Here is a 19,429-nt window from a genome sequence, read left to right as displayed (position 1 = left end):
GGGAAAGGCCATGCACTCCAGTATTCTGGCCTAGAGAATTCCATGGACAGTCCATGGAATTGCAAAGAGTTGGACATGACTGAGTGACTTTCATTAGAAAAATAATGTAAAATTATTGAGAGAAAATTAGATTCAAAAGTGATTATTTGGGGCTTCCCTGGTGGCTCAGTGGTAAAGAATCTGCCCGCCAATGCAGGAGGCACAGGTTCGATCCCTGATCCAGGAAGATCCCACATACAGCAGAGCAACTAGGCATGTACACCACAACTATTGAGCCCGTGCTCTGGAGACCAGGAGCCACGGTTACTGAGCCCACGTACAGCAACTACTGAAGCCCTCACACCCTAAAGCATGTGCTCCACAGGAGAAGACACCGCAATGAGAAGCCGGCACACAACTAGAGAGTAGCCCCCCAGTCTCCACAACTAGAGGAACGCCCTCATGGCAATGAACACCCCGCATAGCCAAAAAAAAAAAAAAAAGAATAAAATAAATAAGTGAACATTTATTTAGATGAGGAACAATAAACTGCATATAAAAATGATCTTATGGAGAAGGAAATGGCAACCCACTCCAGTATTCTTACCTGGAAAAGTCCATGGACAGAGGAGCCTGGCGGGCTGAAGTCCATGACTGAGCATGTGTGCACGAGGGTGGAGGGAGATGGGTTGGTAGCAATAAACTGGTAGAACTAAAAAAAAAAACAAACAAGATCTTAAACCATATACACTACAAACTAAAAAAGTCACTTTTTTAACCAACAAACTCTATAATCTTCTATAATAGATTTTTCTATATGTTTAGCTACATAGTCTTTGGTTGTCTTTTTATATGACAATTTTGTAATATCTTCTATAAAGAGTATAAAGGTAGACCGGTCTTCCCTCTGGCATTTGATCTTCTGTTTTTGGCTGGCTGGGTCTTCCTTGCTGCACAGGGCTTTCTCTAGCTGCCACGAGGAGGGCTACTCTGCTGCAGTGCGGGCTCCTCACTGGGGTGGCTCTTCCTGTTGCAGAGCGCAGGTTCTAGGCGCCTGGGCTGCAGCGGGTGCAGCGCGCAGGCTCAGTAGGCGTGGCTTGCAGGCTCTGGAGCTCAGGCTCAGTAATAGTGATGCTCGGGCTTAGTTGCTCCACAGCATGTAGAATCTTCCTGGACCAGAAATCGAACCTGTTCCCTGCATCGGCCGATGGGCTCTCATCTACTGTGCCACCAGGGAGCCCTCGCCCTGGCATTTTTAATAAAAATAGTTTTACCCATGATAGTTTAGAAAAGTCTGTTTCACAACTTACTGGTAAAATTGGTGACAATTTTAGATTGCTGTCAAATTTAGGGAAACTTCTACCAAGTTTCTTACATATATAAGCACTAAAACTTTGTAGAGTTAATATTGAATTATTTAATATATTCTTGGCCAAAAGAGAACAATCATTTTTGGTAGATATATTAGTTATCTATTGCTGTATATGTTATCCCTAAATTTACTGACTTAAAACAACAAACACTTCTCACCCCATGGCTTCTGTGGGTCAGGAGCTCAGGAGCAGTTTAGCTGGATGGCTCTGGCTCAGGTTCCCTCACAAAGTGGTGAGTGATGTGTCGCCCATCTCCACAAGTCATCTGAAGACCTGATTGAGGCTAGAGGATCCATGTCAAAGTCCTCTCATGTAACTGTTAGCAGGGGACCTCAGTTTCTCACCATGTGGACCTCTCCCCCAGGCAGCGCATCTTGTGGGCTTCTGGTTCCTTCCTGAGGGACAGAGAAAGAAGGCGAGAAGGAAGGAGACCAAGACAGAAGGTGTAAGCTGCAATGGGTTTCCTGACCTAACCTTGGAAGTGACATGCCATCACCTCTTCTGTATTCTATTGATCAACACTGACATAATGTGGGAGGGGAGTGGGGTGTGAATAACAGGAGACAGACCTTATTATCTTGAATGCTTGCTATTGTATCACACGTCAGTGATAACTGAATCCTCCATTAAAAATTTTTCACGTATGATGATTGGAAGAATTTTCAAAAATTAATTTCTGATTACATAACTTTTAAACCTGTCTCTCCTCCACAATCTACATGCCACTTATATCAAGATGTGACCTCTGGTCCTACGACTATGGGCCAAATGAGTCTACATAGCAGGTAATAGATATATTCTTGAAAGCCATTTCTACATTTACGTGTGTGGCAATGACTCTAAGTGAAAATGACTGTGTTCCATATAAATACAACTCAAAATATTTGTATCCCAACTTGACTTCCTCTTGGCAGATCCCAGAAATGTCTAACAGGGGGAAGGTACTGGGGAGAGAGCCTGAGTGAAAGGATACAGGGATCTTAATCATTGCTATGAGAATACTTTACTTATGGGATTTTATAATGACCATATGAGCACATTGCTAAGGCCTCGCCCAGAGCCTTGAAAAGGGGTTGTGCAAGGAAGTGGTCCTGAAGGTTAAAGCTTGTTAACTTCATGGTAAATCCTCCTTCCTTGGCATGGTGTTAGGATGTGTTGACTGTGGCGTCGTACAATCAGGATTCAAATCCTGGCCTGTGCCTCCCCCGAAGCTCTAGTCAACTCTGTAGGCTCTACAAGTTGGCAATAGCCCTCTGTTTGTACTTCCCACATTAGAGGATAAAGTGGGAGAGGAACTACCATATGAGTAGTTCTGATCACCACTATCCATCATCCTTGCTCTTTTTCTTCCTGCCTTTGAGTCTCAACCACCTGACCTGAGTGAGGAAGTAATAATTAACAGAGTCTCCTAGCCTGAAGCCTTAATAAGAGTCACAAATATCTGCTAACTGCAATGGATAAATTTCAAACTTCTTGCTGTAGCTGCAAGACCAGAGCCGGTATCACTGAAATCAACCTTTCTAGGACTGCCTTCCCCTCTTCACTTCCAGTGCTTTCTTGTTTCCATGTACAGAATTTCTTCCTTGGAATTTATTTTTGGAATGGGATAACTGTAGTTTTGTTGGGTGATGGTTTAGTTAAGAAAAGGCAAATTAGGTTCTCATTCCCATTTATCTTATACTAAATATTCTATGTTTGGAGAAGGCGATGGCACCCCACTCCAGTAGTCTTGCCTGGAAAATCCCATGGATGGAGGAGCCTGCAGTCCATGAGGTCGCTAAGAGTCAGACATGACTGAGTAACTTTACTTTAACTTTTCACTTTTCACTTTCATACCTTGGAGAAGGATATGGCAACCCACTCCAGTGTTCTTGCCTGGAGAATCCCAGGGACAGGGGAGCCTAGTGGGCTTCCACGTATGGGGTTGCACAGAGTCGGACACAACTGAAGCGACTTAGCAGCAGCAGCAAATATTCTATATTTAAGTTGCTGTGCTAGGCATTGTGGGGGCCAAATAGGCATAAAAGTTCCGTGTGGAACTTTTCCTGGAGACATGATAAATATAAAGATAAATAATTGCCATGTAGTGTACACCAAGTGTCTGACTACAGTTTAGATCTGGGTTTACAAACTCAAATGCTTACATGAGTCAGGCACAAGTGTGTATGAGAATGATGAGCCAGGTATAAAAATAAAACTTGAGAATGCACACCCTAGCTGAAGGGCCCACTTTACATTCAACTCCAGTCCAAACATGCCAGGAGAGAAGGCCTGATTTTTCAAAAGTAGCCAGAAATTCAGATTTTTATGTGAAAACTTCTGATTACACTACTTAAAATGAAACAAACAAAAAAATCACTTCATGGCCTGGCCTGTCACTCTAATTCTAGGAGAGTTAGAAAGGAAGAGAGGATCACTGAAAAGTGTAGTGTTCCAGGAAATACTTTCAGGAGGTATAGCTGACCTTTAATTAGGACAGAGCAAGAGGTGAGTGAAGACAATGTTAGGGGGATCCCTGAAGGAGCTAGGAGAGAAATTCAGCTGGGGAAGTCTACAGATTATAGGGAAAGACAACATTGTAAACAGCAAGTTTATGGAAGGACTTGAATGTTGGGAAGACATTTGAATAATATTCCTTGGACCACAGGAATTCCTTGATAGCTTTGAAACAGGGACAACAAAGCAGAGGATGTGATATTTGCAGATTTGTGTTTCATAAAGCCTAAACTAATGGTGATGCTCAGCGGGAGTAATGGCAGTAAGAGTCAATGGGAGTATCAAGGAGTGGTCCCATATTGATCTTACCCATGACCACCTCTTGTCTCTTGTATTTAAAAAAAAATTATTGAACTATAGTCGATTTACAGCATTGTTTTTCATTTCTAGAGTACAACAAAGAGTTCACTTGTACATATACACACATGCCCTTTTTCATGTTATTTTCCATTACAGTTTATTATAGGATATTGAATATAGTTCCCTGTGCTGGCAGTAGGACCTTGTTGTTTACCTATTTTATACATAGTAGTCTGTATCTGCTAATCTGAAATTGCTAATTTATCCCTCCTCCATCCTCTTTTCTCTTTGGTAACTGTAAGTTTGTTTTTTAAGTCGGTGAGTTTGTTTCTATTTCATAGATAATTTCATTTGTGTCGTATTTTAGATTCCATATATGAGTGATATCATACGGTATTTGTCTTTCTTTTTGTCACTTGTTTCACTTCAGTGTGATAATCTCTAGTTTCATCCATGTTGCTGCAAATGGTATTATTTCATTCTTTTTTAGGGTTGAGTAGTATTCCAACACACACACACACACACACACACACACACAATCTTTTTGATCCACTAGTCTGTCAAAGGACATTTAAGATGTTTCCATGTCATGGCTATTGTAAATAGTGCTGCTATGAACATTGGGGTCCATGTATTTTTTCAAATTATAGTTTTCTCCAGATATATGCCCAGCAGTGGGGTTGCTGCATCATATGGCAATTCTATTTTGAGTTTTTTAAGGAATCTGCATGCTGTTTTCCATAGTGGCTGCAACTTAGGTTTTTTTAGTTTTTTTTTTCTATTGTTTTTCTTTATTTTTTCATTTATTTTTATTAGTTGGAGGCTAATTACTTTACAATATTGTAGTGGTTTTTGTCATACATTGACATGAATAGTGGCTGCAACTTAAATTTCCACCAACAGTGTAGAAGAGTTCCCTTTTCTCCACAAGCGTCTGTCTGCCATGCAGGAGACCCGGGTTTGATCCCTGGGTTGGAAAGATCCCCTGGAGAAGGAAATGGCAGCCCACTCCAGTATTCTTGCCTAGAAAATCCCACGGACCTCGGAGCCTGGTAGGCTATCGTCCATGGGGTTGCAAAGAGTCGGACACGACTGAGCGACTTCACTTTCACCAGCATTGGTTATTTGTGGACTTTTTAATGATAGCCATTCTGACCAGTGTGATATGGTCTGACTGTAATTTCTGAATCACTGTAATTTTGATTTGCATTTCTCCAGTAATTAGAGATGTTAAGTATCTTCTAATGTGCCTCTTGCTTTCTAGATGGCCCTAGTGGTAAAGAACCCACCTACCAATGCCAGAGACTTAAGAGATGTGGGTTCAACCCCTGGGTTGGGAAGGTCCCTTGGAGAAGGGCGTGGCAACTCACTCTGGTATTCTTGCCTGGAGAATCCCATGGACAGGGGAGCCTGGCAGGCTACAGCCCCTAGGGCTGCAAAGAGTCGGACATGACTGAAGTGACGCAGCAGGTAGTAATGGGCCTATTGGTCGTTTGTATGTCTTCTTTGGGTAAATGTCTGTTTTGGTCTTCAGCACACTTTTCAATTGGGTTGTTAGCTTTTTTTGTTATTGAGTTGTATGAGTTGTTTGTATGTTTTGGGAATTAAGCCGTTATCACTTGCATCATTTGCAAATATTTTCTCCCAGTCTGTATGTTGTCCTTTTGTTTTGTTTATGGTTTCCCTTGCTGTGCAAAAACTTGCAAGTTTGATTAGTTTCCATTTGTTTCCTTTTGCTTTTATTTCTTTCCTTGGGAGACTGACCTAAGAAAACATTGGTATGATTTGTGTCAGAATGTTTTGCCTATGCTCTCTTCTAGGAGTTTTATGGTATCATGTCTTGTCTTGTAGTCTTTAAGCCTACAAGACAAATTTTGGGTTTATTTTTGTGTATGGCATGAGGGTATGTTCCCACTTCATTGATTTCCATGCAACTGTCCAACTTTGCAAACATCGCTTGCTGAAGAGACTGTCTTCTCTCCAGTGTATACCCTTGCCTCCTCTGTAGAAGATTACTTGACTATAGGTGTGTGGCTTTGTTTCTGGACTCTTGTCCTGTTCCTTTAATCCACATGTCTGTTTCTGTGTCAATACTGCACTGCTTTGATTACCATCGCTCTGCAGTGTTGTCTGAGGTCTATGAGGTTTCTGCCTCCAGTTTTGTTCTTCTTCTTCAGGATTGCTTTGGCAACTTCTGGGTGTTTCTTGGTTCCGTATAAATTTTAGGATTATTGGTTCTAGTTCTGTGAAAAATGTCAAGGGAAATTTGACAGGGATCTCACTTAATCTGTAGATTGCCTTTGGCAGAATGGCCATTTAACAATATTAATTTTTCCAACCCAAGTTATGTCTTATATTTTTAATTGGTTCCTCTCTAAGTTGTTCCCCTCCAGTACTGTTGCCTGGAAACTCCCATGGATAGAGGAGCTTGGTGGGCCACAGGCAGCCATGGGGTTGGAAAAGAGTTGGCAACTAAACAACAAGAGCAAGTTGTCCCCCTAATAATAAAGCCTAATAATATACACGTTCTATTTTCTGAAAAGGCTGGGGTGGGGGTGTAAGGGAACATTATGCTCAATTCCTTGCTTTCCTCTGGCACACCTGTTTTATCATTTTATCTGCAATACTGAATTCCTTGACTCCTTTTTCTCCTCTCATATACTCTTCAGTATACTTAATTTGGATTTATATCTGCATGGCTTCTCTGAAATTACTGTGATAGGGTCATTAGTTTTAAATTGAATGAATTTCTTTCAGTGTGTGTTTTTCTTCTTATTAGAAATCAGCATTTAATGATAGCTTATTATATGTCAGACACTGTACTGACAGTTTTATATACATTATCGAATTTAATCACAAAGTTTTGCCAAGAGAACACACTGGTTATAGCAAACACCCACTTCCAACAACACAAGAGACAGCTCTACACATGGACATCACCACATGGCCAATACTGAAATCATATTGATTAAATTCTTTGCAGCCAAAGATAGAGAAGTTCTATACAGTCAGCAAAAACAAGACCAGGAGCTGACTGTGGCTCAGATCATGAACTCTTTATTGCCAAATTCAGACTTAAATAGAAGAAAATAGGGAAAATCTTTAGGCCATTCAGGTATGACTTAAATCAAATTCCTTATGATTATACAGTGGAAGTGACAAATAGATTGAAGGGATTAGATCTGATAGAGTGCCTGAAGAACTATGGATGGAGATTCGTGACATTGTACAGGAGGCAGTGATCAAAACCATCCCCAAGAAAAAGAAATGCAAAAAAAAAAAAAGGTTATTTGAGGAGGCCTTACAAATAGCTGAGAAAAGAGGAGAAGTGAAAGGCAAAGGAAAAGAGGAAAGATATGCCCATTTGAATGCAGAGTTCCAAAGAATAGCAAGGAGAGACAAGAAAGCCTTCCTCAGTGATCAATGCAAAGAAATAGAGGAAAACAATAGAATGGGAAAGACTAGAGATTTCTTCAAGAAAATTAGACATACCAAGGGAACATGCAAAGATGGGCACAATAAAGGCAGAAATGGTATGGACCTAACAGAAGCAGGAGATATTAAGAAGAGGTGGCAAGAATACACAGAACAACCATACAAAAGGTATTAATGACTTGGATAGCCACAATAGTGGTTGTACAGAATGAGACATCCTGGAATGTGAAGTCAAGTGGGCCTTAAGACGAATCACTACAAAGCTAGTGGAGGTGATGGAATTCCAACTGAGCTATTGGAAATCCTTTAAAGCACTGCACTCAATATGTCAGCAAATCTGGAAAACTCAACAGTGGCCACAGGACTGGAAAAAGTCAGTTTTGATTCCAATCCCAAAGAAGGGCAATGTCAAAGAATTTAAAACTATCGCACAGTTGCACTCATTTCACACTCTGGTAAAGTCATACTCAAAATACTTCAAGATAGGCTTCAACAGTATGTGAACTAAGAACTTCCAGATGTACAAGCTGGATCTAGAAGAGGCAGAGTGAGAGAGTCATTTCCTAGGCAGGTTGATAAGAAGTCTAGGGGTCCCCAAGGAGAGAGAGGTCTGGAATATCCAGGGAGGAAGAAAGGACAAATTTTTACTTTTTTTCCTCTACATTCCTTAGGATTGTATAACAATAATGTATTCTGCCTGAGGACAGTCTTTGGATTAAACCTTCTGGCTAATTTTGTTATCTTAAAACATAAGTTATGGAAGTAGGTCTGGTCTTTATAAGGATGTATCCTGCCTGAGGACAGTCTTTGGATTAAACCTTCTGGCCAACTCTGTTATCTTAAAATGTAAATTAAGAGAGTAGGTCTGGTGAGGTCTTTACAACCTCAGGACACTCTTTCGATTCATCGGAGAGTATATAACTCCATTGCTAACACTAGCAAGTGGGTACTCTTTCTACCCCCTTCTGATGCCTATGTCAGAAGGTTTCTCTATCTCCTTTATACTTTCACTTCACTTCACTTCACTTCAGTCGCGCAGTCATGTCCGACTCTTTGTGACCCCATGAATCGCAGCACTCCAGGCCTCCCTGTCCATCACAAACTCCCAGAGTCTGCTCAAACTCATGCCCATCGAGTCGGTGATGCCATCCAGCCATCTCATCCTCTGTCGTCCCCTTCTCCTCCTGCCCCCAATCCCTCCCAGCATCAGGGTTTTTTCCAACGAGTCAAATCTTCCCATGAGGTGGCCAAAGTATTGGAGTTTCAGCTACAGCATCAGTCCTTCCAATGAACACCCAGGACTGATCTCCTTTAGGATGGACTGGTTGGATCTCTTTGCAGTCCAAGGGACTCTCAAGAGTCTTCTCCAACACCACAGTTCAAAAGCATCAATTTTTCGGCTCTCAGCTTTCTTCACAGTCCAACTCTCACATCCATACATGACCACTGGAAAAACCATAACCTTGACCAGACGGACCTCTGTTGGCAAAGTAATGTCTCTGCTTTTTAATATGCTATCTAGGTTGGTCATAACTTTCCATCCAAGGAGTAAGCATCTTTTAATTTCATGGCTGCAGTCACCATCTGCAGTGATTTTGGAGCCCCAAAAAATAAAGTCTGACACTGTTTCCACTGTCTCCCCATCTATTTCCCGTGAGGTGATGGGACCAGATGCCATGATCTTAGTTTTCTGAATGTTGAGCTTTAGGCCAACTTTTTCACTCTCCTCTTTCACTTTCAAGAGGCTTTTTAGTTCCTCTTCACTTTCTGCCATAAGGGTGGTGTCATCTGCATATCTGAGGTGATTGATATTTCTCCCGGCAATCTTGATTCCAGCTTGTGCTTCTTCCAGCCCAGTGTTTCTCATGATGTACTCTGCATATAAGTTAAATAAGCAGGGTGACAATATACAGCCTTGACGTACTCCTTTTCCTATTTGGAACCAGTCTGTTGTTCCACATCCAGTTCTAACTGTTTCTTCCTGATCTGCCTACAGGTTTCTCAAGAAGCAGGTCAGGTGGTCTGGTATTCCCATCTCCTTCAGAATTTTCCACAGTTTATTGTGATCCACACAGTCAAAGGTTTTGGCATAGTCAATAAAGCAGAAATAGATGTTTTTCTGCAACTCTCTTGCTATTTCGATGATCCAGTGGATATTGGCAATTTGATCTCTGGTTCCTCTGCCTTTTCTAAAACCAGTTTGAACATCTGGAAGTTCTCGGTTCATGTATTGCTGAAGCCTGGCTTGGAGAATTTTGAGCATTACCTTACTAGCGTGTGAGATGAGTGCAATTGTGCAGTAGCTTGAGCATTCTTTGGGATTGCCTTTCTTAGGGACTGGGATGAAAACTGATCTTTTCCAGTCTTGTGGCCACTGCTGAGTTTTCCAAATTTGCTGGCATATTGAGTGCAGCACTTTCACAGCATCATCTTTCAGGATTTGAAATAGCTCAACTGGAATTCCATCACCTCCGCTAGCTTTGTTCATAGTGATGCTTTCTAAGGCCCACTTGACTTCACATTCCAGGATGTCTGGCTCTAGGTGAGTGATCACACCATTGTGATTATCTGGGTCATGGAGATCTTTTTTGTACAGTTCTTCTGTGTATTCTTGCCACCTCTTTTTAACATCTTCCGCTTCTGTTAGGTCCATACCATTTCTGTCCTTTATCGAACCCATCTTTGCATGAAATGTTCTCTTGATATCTCTAATTTTCTTGAAGAGATCTCTAGTCTTTCCCATTCTGTTGTTTTCCTCTATTTCTTTGCAGTGATCACTGAGGAAGGCTTTCTCATCTCTCCTGACCATTCTTTGGAACTCTGCATTCAGATGGAGAATTTATATTTTATACTTTAATAAAACTTTACTGCACAAAAGCTCTGAGCAATCCAGCCTCGTCTCTGACCCCGGATTGAATTATTCTCCTCCGGAGGCCAAGAACCCCAGCGTCTTTGCGTGATTCAGAAACAACCTTTCAAGAGGATCCAGAGATCAAACTGCCAACATCTGTTTATAGAAAAAGCAATATTTATATTCTAGAGGAAGCAAGATTTGATTATAGAAAAAACAAGAGAATTCCAGAAAAACATCTACTTCAATTTCATTGACCAAAGCCTTTGACTGTGTGGATCACAACAAACTGGAAAATTCTTAAAGATACAGGAATACCACACCACCTGACCTGCCTCTTGAGAAACCTGTATGCAGGTCAGGAATCAACAGTCAGAACCAGACATAGAACAATGGACTGGTTTAAAATTGGAAAAGGAGTACATCAAGGCTGTATGTGGTCATTCTGCTTATATAACTTATATGCAGAGTACATCATGTGAAATGCCAGGTTGGATGAAGCACAAGCTGAAATCAAGATTGCAGGGAGAAATATCAATAACGTCAGATATGCAGATGACACCACCCTAATGGCAGAAAGTGAAAAGGCACTCGCCTCTTGATGAAGGTGAAAGAGGAGAGTGGAAAAGCTAGCTTAAAACTCAACATTCAGAAAACTAACATCATGGCATCCAGTTCCATCACTTCATGGCAAATAGATGGGGAAACAATGGAAACAGTGACAGACTTTATTTTCTTGGGCTCCAAAATGACTGTGGACAGTGACTGCAGCCATGAAATTAAAAGAGGCTTGCTCCTTGGAAGAAAAGCTATGACAAACCTAGACAGTGTATTAGAAAGCAGAGACTTTGCTTTGCCAACAAAGGTCCATCTTAGTCAATGCTATGGTTTTTCCAATAGTCAAATATAGATGTGAGAGTTGGACCATAAAGAAGACTGAGCACTGAAGAATTGATGCTTTCAAACTGTTTTGTTGGAGAAGACCCTTCAGAGTCCCTTGGACTGCAAGGAGATCAAACTACTCAATTCTAAAGGAAATCAACCCTGAATATTCATTGGAAGGACTGATGCTGAAGCTGAAACTCCAGTACTTTGGCCACCTGATGGGAAGAACTGACTCATTGGAAAAGACCCTGATGCTGGGAAAGATTGACGGCAGGAGGAGAAGGGGATGACAGGAGATGAAATGGTTGGATGGAATCACCGACTCAATGAACATGAGTTTGAACAAACTCCGGGTGATGGTGAAGGACATGGAAACCTGGTGTGCCGCAGTCCATGGGGTCGCAAAGAGTTGGACATGAATAAGTACCTGAACAACAAAAACAAATGACTCTATTAGGTAAGTAATATTATTCATCTTTTTTTGCAAACGCTTATAAAGTTTGGTGTGTGTCCAAGGTGTCATTGCTGGTAATTGGCAAAGCTAGGATTTATACCTGAATCTGTCCAACTCCTAATCATTATGCAATCATTTGGCCTCAGTCACCATTTTATCTTTCTTTAAACTCCTCCTGCCCTGGTTTACAGGGAAAAATCTTATCTCAATTTCCTTCCAAATTCTCTGGCTACCTGTTTTCTAGCTCCTTTGTAGGTTTCTTCTCTCTCATTTAGTTGTTGATATTCCGTAGGATTCAGTCCTCAACTCCCATCTTTTCTCACTCTGCATTGTCTCCAGAGGTTATTTCATTCATTTCCTTGGCTTTGACTATGAATTAATTAGATGTGGTGACTCTGAGATCTGTATCTCTGACCCAGATCTCTCTCTAATTGGCTTTAGGAATCTTTGATTAGATGTTACAGAGGCACTTTAAATTCCAAACAAAAACTGAAATCATCTTCTTGTCTCTAACATCTATTCTTCCTCCTGAAGTCTTTGTCTTAGTGCATGGTGCCACTCACCATCCACCCAGTTACTGAAATCAGAAGTCTGGAAATCAGTGAAGACTTCTCTCTTTTCTCACCTCCCATATTCAAATACTTAGAAAATCTTATCAACTTAACCTTCCAAATCTCTCTCTCTTTTTAAAAATTTGGCTGTATTGGCTCTTAATTGCTGGGCACAGGCTCTTTGTTTCCATGTGTGGGCTTCTCTTTAGTTGTGGAACGCAGGCTCAATAATTGCCTGCAGCACGTGGGATCGTAGTTCCCCAACCAGGGATAGAATCTGCCTCCCCTACATTGGAAGGTGAGTTCTTAACCACTGGACCACCAAGGAAATCCGTTAAATATCTCTTAACATTTTTTTTTTTTTATTTAGCTACATTGGGTCTTAGTTTTGGCACATGGGCTTTCCCCATGGCACATGGAATCTTAGTACCCCAACCTGGGATCGAACCCACATCCCCTGCACTGGAAGGTGGATTCTTAACCACTGGGCCACCAGAGAAGTTCCCCTTAAATATCTCTTGAATCTTCCTTTTTCTTTTCCATTCCTGTTGCTTCTGCTTAGTTTGGGCCTTTATCACTTACTGCTTATTTTCCAGATTACTGTCACAGCCTCTTTTTTGCTTTTACTACCTCTCCATCTTTCCCTCTCTTTAGTCTCGCTTCCAAACAGAATCTGTCCTAACCACAGAATTTCTCTTTCCAAACTGCAACTATAATCTAAATAACACACACATACACACTTGCTTATGCACAGAAAATTCTCTGGAGGAATGTATTCATGGTGGTTAATTGAAGAGAAAGGAGCTGGATGTCCTGAGATGGAATGGAGGCACTTTTTGTATTTTTGTGTACTGATTCAAATGTTATCTTACTATACATATATATCACTTTTATTATATAAAAACTTAAAAAAAAATGACTTCTCTATACTTTGAGCCAGAAATTCCACATCTAGTTTATCCTGTACTTACATGTGAGCAAAGGTGATATATGTACATACAGGTGAATATTTTACCACTGTGCCACCTGGGAAGCCCCCATTATATAGCTTAATTGCCTATAAATACTATAATCAGTTCAATTCAGTCATTCAGTCATGTCTGACACTTTGCGACCCCACGGACTGCAGCACCCCAGTCTTCCCTGTCCATTACCAACTCTCAGAGCTTGTTCAAACTCATGTCTATCAAGTAGGTGATGCCATCCAACCATCTCATCCTCTGTCTTCCCCTTTTCCTCTTGCTTTCAGTCTTTTTCAGCATCAGGGTCTTTTCCAAAGAGTCAACTCTTTGTATCAGGTGGCCAAAGTATTGGAGTTTCAGCTTCAGCACCAGTCCTTCCAATGAATATTCAGGGTTGATTTCCTTTAGGACTGACTGGTTTGATCTCCTTGCAGTCCAAGGGACTCTCAAGAGTCTTCTCCAATACCACAGTCTCAAAAGCATCCATTCTCTGGCACTCAGTTCTCTTTGTGGTCCAACTCTCACATCCATACATGACTACTGGAAAAACCATAGCTTTGGCTAGATGGACCTTTGTCAGCAAAGTAATGTCTCTGCTTTTTAATACGCTGTCTAGGTTTGTCATAGCTTTTCTTCCAAGGAGCAGGCATCTTTTACTTTCATGGCTACAGTTACCATCTGCAATGATTTTGGAGTCCAAGAAAATAAAGTTTCTCACTGTTTCCAAATGGCCACATACAAAAATAGTATAACCATACTACGAAGTTCTATGCTGTCATGAAGAAGAATGATGTGCTTTGTATGCTGCACCTCTGTGTATTAATGTACACGAACATGCAAAATATCATTACAGCATATTAAAAAGCAGAGATATTACTTGGAAGAAAAGCTATGATCTAAGTAGACAGCATATTAAAAAACAGAGACATTAGTTTGCCGACAAAGGTCTATCTAGTCAAAACTATGGTTTTTCCAGTAGTCACATATGGGTGTGAGAGTTGGAGTATAAAGCAAGCTGAGTGTCGAAGAATTGATACTGTTGAGATTGTGGTGTTGGAGAAGACTCTTGAGAGTCCTTTGGACTGAAAGGAGATCCAACAAGTCCATCCTAAAGGAAATCAGTCCTGAATATTCATTGGAAGGACTGATGCTGAAGTTGAAACTCTGATACTTTGGCCACCTGATGCAAAGAACTGACTCACTGGACAAGATCCTGATGCTGGGCAGGATTGAAGGTGGGAGGAGAAGGGGGTTACAGAGGATGAGATGGTTGCATGGCATCACTGACTTGGCAGGCTACAGTCCACAGTGTTGGCAATTCAGACACAACAGAAGCAACTTAGAAAACACACATACTTAAATTTACTTGCTGCTTTTAGGATAAATTCTAAGCTTCTATTATAAGCTTCTAATAACAATATCTGTTATTATTAAAAATCTTACTCCTAAAAAAAAAAAAAATCTTACTCCTGCCTATCTATTCCTCTCAAAAACTTATTTGTCCACCTTCTTCCTCCAGTTCTTTGCTTTGTCTTGTTGGATAACCAGCAGTAACCTGAATGTATTCTACTTCTGAAGTCCTTGTACTTTGGCACGTGTAGTTTCTTCTGCCCGAAAATATCCTTTCTCCACCCTCAAACAACCTACTGAACCTCTGAGTTCCAGCAGCTTCTGCTTTGTCCCATGGTTTAGGAATTGGCTTATTGCTCATTTCCTTTTTTCCATACACTGTAAATTCATTGGGAACAGCAACATCTTGCTCATCTTCATAGCCCCAGTGCCTGAAGGCATTCAATATGTATTTGAATGAAATGGGGAGAGTAAATGCTAAGCTATGTAGGTAGGGGAACAGGGTTTGAAAACCGGGGAGAGGAATTTGGATAATTACAAATAAAAAATCACTGTTTCTTGTGATAAAATGGGATGGGGGAGAGAGATTCTGGAGGAAGAGAGATTTGATAGTCAAATGTTGGGAGCAGCATTGGTATAAAGAAATGAGTACTAAGATTAGGGCTGTGGCCCTGGGATGGGTTGGGAGAAGTCTAAGGAGAAGCTGGTTTGGGAAGAAGGATGAATTTATAGGCAGAAGCAGGCAATAATAGTATGATATTAGTTAGCATTTGTTGAACATCTGTCCCATGTACATGCAAGCATGTTACAGGCCTGAGTGGACCTTGAGCTCTTATTGAGAGTTCAAGGTTCCTGCCCCAGTGCATCTGTTTGCTTTTGGGATTTGATTGTTGTGGTTGGTGGATTCTGGTGTAAACACTTGTATCTTTCTGCAGCCAAGAATTTATTTAGAAACTAATCCACAAAACAGAGGGAGCAGGAACTCTGAGCCCACTGAAATGTAAGGTTACAAAAACATGATAGATGAATGGGGAAGGCCCAACCAAAGTAAGGTTTCAGGAAAGGACAATCAGGTTCCTAAAATCCCTACAATGTAAAATGGACTTGGGGCCAATGACGTCAATTCAAAGACCAAAAAGGGAGCCTCTTTGACGGTGTATTGGGTGGAGGTGACTCTGGAGGAGTTATATGCATGTGAATGGAATGAACTCACCCTACTTGGAGGACCTCCAGAAGTGGCTCAGTAGTAAAGAATCTGCCTGCCAGGCAGGAAACTCAGGTTTGATCCCTGGGTTGGGAAGATCTGGAGTAGGACATGGCAACCCACTCTGTATTGCCTGGAAAATCCCATGGCCAGAGGAGCCACTTGGGCTACAGTTCATGAGGTTGCAAAGAGTTGGACACAGCTGACTGTGCACACACACACACAGAGCTTGGAGAGCCAGGCAGCTTCTCCATGGGTTTAGTGAAGATGGAGTGTGTTCTCTCCCACTTCATTAAGGTTGCACTGTTGGGGAAAACCTAGAGAGGTCTAAATTAAGGCCGGCAGCAGTCAGTCAACTGGGGTTTTATTCCCTCTGGATAGCTGGGGTTGAAGCCAAGGAAGCTGACACCAGTGCTGTGGACGGATTTCTAGCTTTCCTGAGTGGTTCCATTATTAGCAGCAGCAGCAGGTGCCTGGCTGCCCACTCTGGAGCACAGGCCAGTAGGCATGAGTAACTTGGTCAAAGTGGTGTCTCTGAGGGGCTGTTCGGGAACCAGAACTTGGGCCCAGCTCAGAGTGTATTTTTGTCTCCTTTTCACCAATGGGCTGAAGTACCAAGCAGTATCAAGGCCTATTCATGGCCATAGTAGTGTCAAGGGGATTATCAAAAGCAGGAGCAAAAAGTAACCCCTGGAAAAGGCTGTGGATTCCTATTAGTCAGACAAGCAGAGAGTCAGCAATGGCTGGAGTGTTGTTAGAAATACAATTCTCAGACCTACTGAGTCAGAAAAACTGTATTTCAGTAAATCTTCCAGGTGATTCAACTAAACATGAAAGTTTGAGAATCATTGATAGAATACCATTGCAAAGTAAAGTAATTTATACTGAGAATGACAAATACAGTTTTGACTGAAAAAAATTGCACAACCTAGAAGTATTATGTTTTTTAAAAAATATTTGTAATGGTCTGCTTTTTCACTTCAACACGTTTATTTTATTTTATTTATTTTTGGCTATGCTGGGTCTTCATCGCTGCATGCAGGCTTTTTCTGGTTGCGATGAAACAGGGCTCCTCTCTAGTTGTGGTACATGGACTTCTTGGTGTGGTGGCTTCTCTTGTTGCCAAGCACAGGTAGGAGGCATGTGGGGTTCAGCAGCTGCGGCTCACGGGCTCTAGAGCACAGGCTTAGCAGTTGTGGCACGTGACCTAGTTGCTCCTCGATATGTAGAATCTTCCCCAACCAGGGAACGAACCTGTGTTCCCTGCATTGCAAGGTAGATTCCCAGCCACTGGACCACCAGAGAAGTCTGAGAATTATGTTTTATTTGGCAGGCTTACTGAGGACTTAAATCTGGGAAACAGCTCTGAGAGACTGTTCCAAAGAGAAAAGGGAAGTGCCAGGACACGTAGGAGTTTTTGCTAGAAAATAAAAAAGCCATGTATTCAAACATCAAAGATTACTGACAAATAATGATTTTAGTACCTTTCTATTAAACAGAAGATGCAAGAATCTTGGCTCATGACTATATTCCTTTGATATGCATTTTAACTATCTAGGGCCAGCATCTTGTTTTTCTCCATCCTGAATTCCCTTCAGGTTGCACCATCAGGGACTGTTGCAGTAGCTGATGTCTTTATCTCTGCAATAACCTTTGTTTACTTAAGTGCAAGTGACATTCTTTGTCCACACTGTGTGATATCATTTATAGGTGAAAATCAAAAAATGAACTTGATTAAAACAAAAAGAAACAGACTCACAGATACAGAGAACAAACCCGTAGGGAGATGGAAAGGGGGAGGAGCAAAATAGGGAAAGGGGACTAAGAGGTACAAACCACCATGAAAAAAATAAATAAGCTGCAATAATCAGTAGTAAACTCATGAAATATAGCCAAGCTTTATAATAACTATAAACAGAATATAACCTTTAAAAATTGTAAATCACTGTTATATACCTGAAACTTCTATAGTATTGTACATCAACTATACTTTAATTTTAAAAAAGTAAAATCATTTTAATTCAGGCTAATGACATCTCAGATACAGACTGTCTATAATCTATAATCCTCAAAACAGCCCATTTAACTGACAGAGAAATTCAAATCATTATGTGCTCTCTGTTGGCAAATCCAAAGAACATCTCCATGCCCCTTCTCACACAACCTCTCAGCATCACTGACTATGGATGACCATTCCTTCTTGGGAGCACTCTCTTTGCATGGCCTCTATAACAACACATTCTCACAGTCTCCCCCTATAGCATCAGGCAATTTAGTCTCTTTCCCTGCTCTTTGCTCCAACTTTCCAATGATAGAGCTCCAGGATTGGGGCTTACATCTCCTTCTTTCCTCTATCCTGATCCTCTCCCCAGGGACCACTTCCCCTTCCATGGCTTTAAATCCTATTTGTGGGCTTGTGACACCCTCAACTCCGAACTTTCCTCTAATTACCTACTTCACATCTCTACTCGGCTGTCTATAAGTATACCAAATGTAATATATCCAAAACAGAGCTCTTAATTCCCCATTCCCAAACTTGTTTCTCCATAGTCTTCCCTACCCCAGCAAATGACACTACTCATCATCTACTTGCTTAGGCCCCAAACCGGGGAGTCATCCCTAATGCACCGTAAGGTTAGGACAATTGTTGAGAATGTAAACTCTGCCAAAGGCAAAGGTTCCTGGAGACCTTTATGTTGAAGATGAATTCTTTTCTCACAATTAAGAGATTAAAGATCTTGGTAAAAGAATGGTAAAAATTCTCCCTGTGTGTTGGTTGTCAAATCTCATATTAGATCAAGCAGATTCTTCAACTGTTGAGTAAGTCAGGGTCACCCCAAACTGGCATTTGGATAAGTCTTTGCCTTTGAAACAAGATAATATTTGTGAAAGTGCCTACGACACTGCTTCAGGAAGTGTGATGGTGAAGAGAGCTTGGGACTGTGCCGCCATGCCCCAAGGCTGCAGGACAGATCTCCCAGCAGCTGGCTTTTTAAGCCCTCCATCCATGTATTGCCAAAGCGTCATTTGAGAGAGTGAGCATCAGCTGACATCCAATCTTGATGGGGTCTGCTGATTGAATTGATTGATACATGAAGAGTCTTCTCTTGCCCATCATCTGCTTTTCTATCTTGCATTTGAGCAGGTGAAGAATCCAGACCTGAACACTGGCTAAGAGTAAATGTGCAAAAGCATAACACAGGCTCTCTTTCTTACATGGGCTTCTGGGAGTCATTCAAGAGTTAATTATTTTTGTTCATTTATTTCAAGAGTTGCTTGATACCCCTGGGCGTACACACAGTGCAATCTAATAGGGCTTAAGATATATAAAACAGGGGAAGACACAAGCAAATTTTAATTCTTTAATTAATTAACAGGCTAAACCTGATGAAAATAGCATTTAAAAAAAAATCAGCACTGGCCCAAGCCCTAGTGAGGTGGCCAATTGAGTGTGTTTCTGCTGACCTTTGGCTGACAGAGTGGCCATAACTAACTGAAGATGAATTATAGGTTATCAGACAGTGGTTCTCAACCTTTCTATGTAACATCCCAACCATCACATTTCAAGGAATATTATGCTATCTGTTTT

The sequence above is a fragment of the Cervus elaphus genome, chromosome 14 (assembly GCF_910594005.1).
Source record: "Cervus elaphus chromosome 14, mCerEla1.1, whole genome shotgun sequence".
NCBI lineage: Eukaryota > Metazoa > Chordata > Mammalia > Artiodactyla > Cervidae > Cervus > Cervus elaphus.
Note: the sequence above shows the minus strand (reverse complement) of the source record.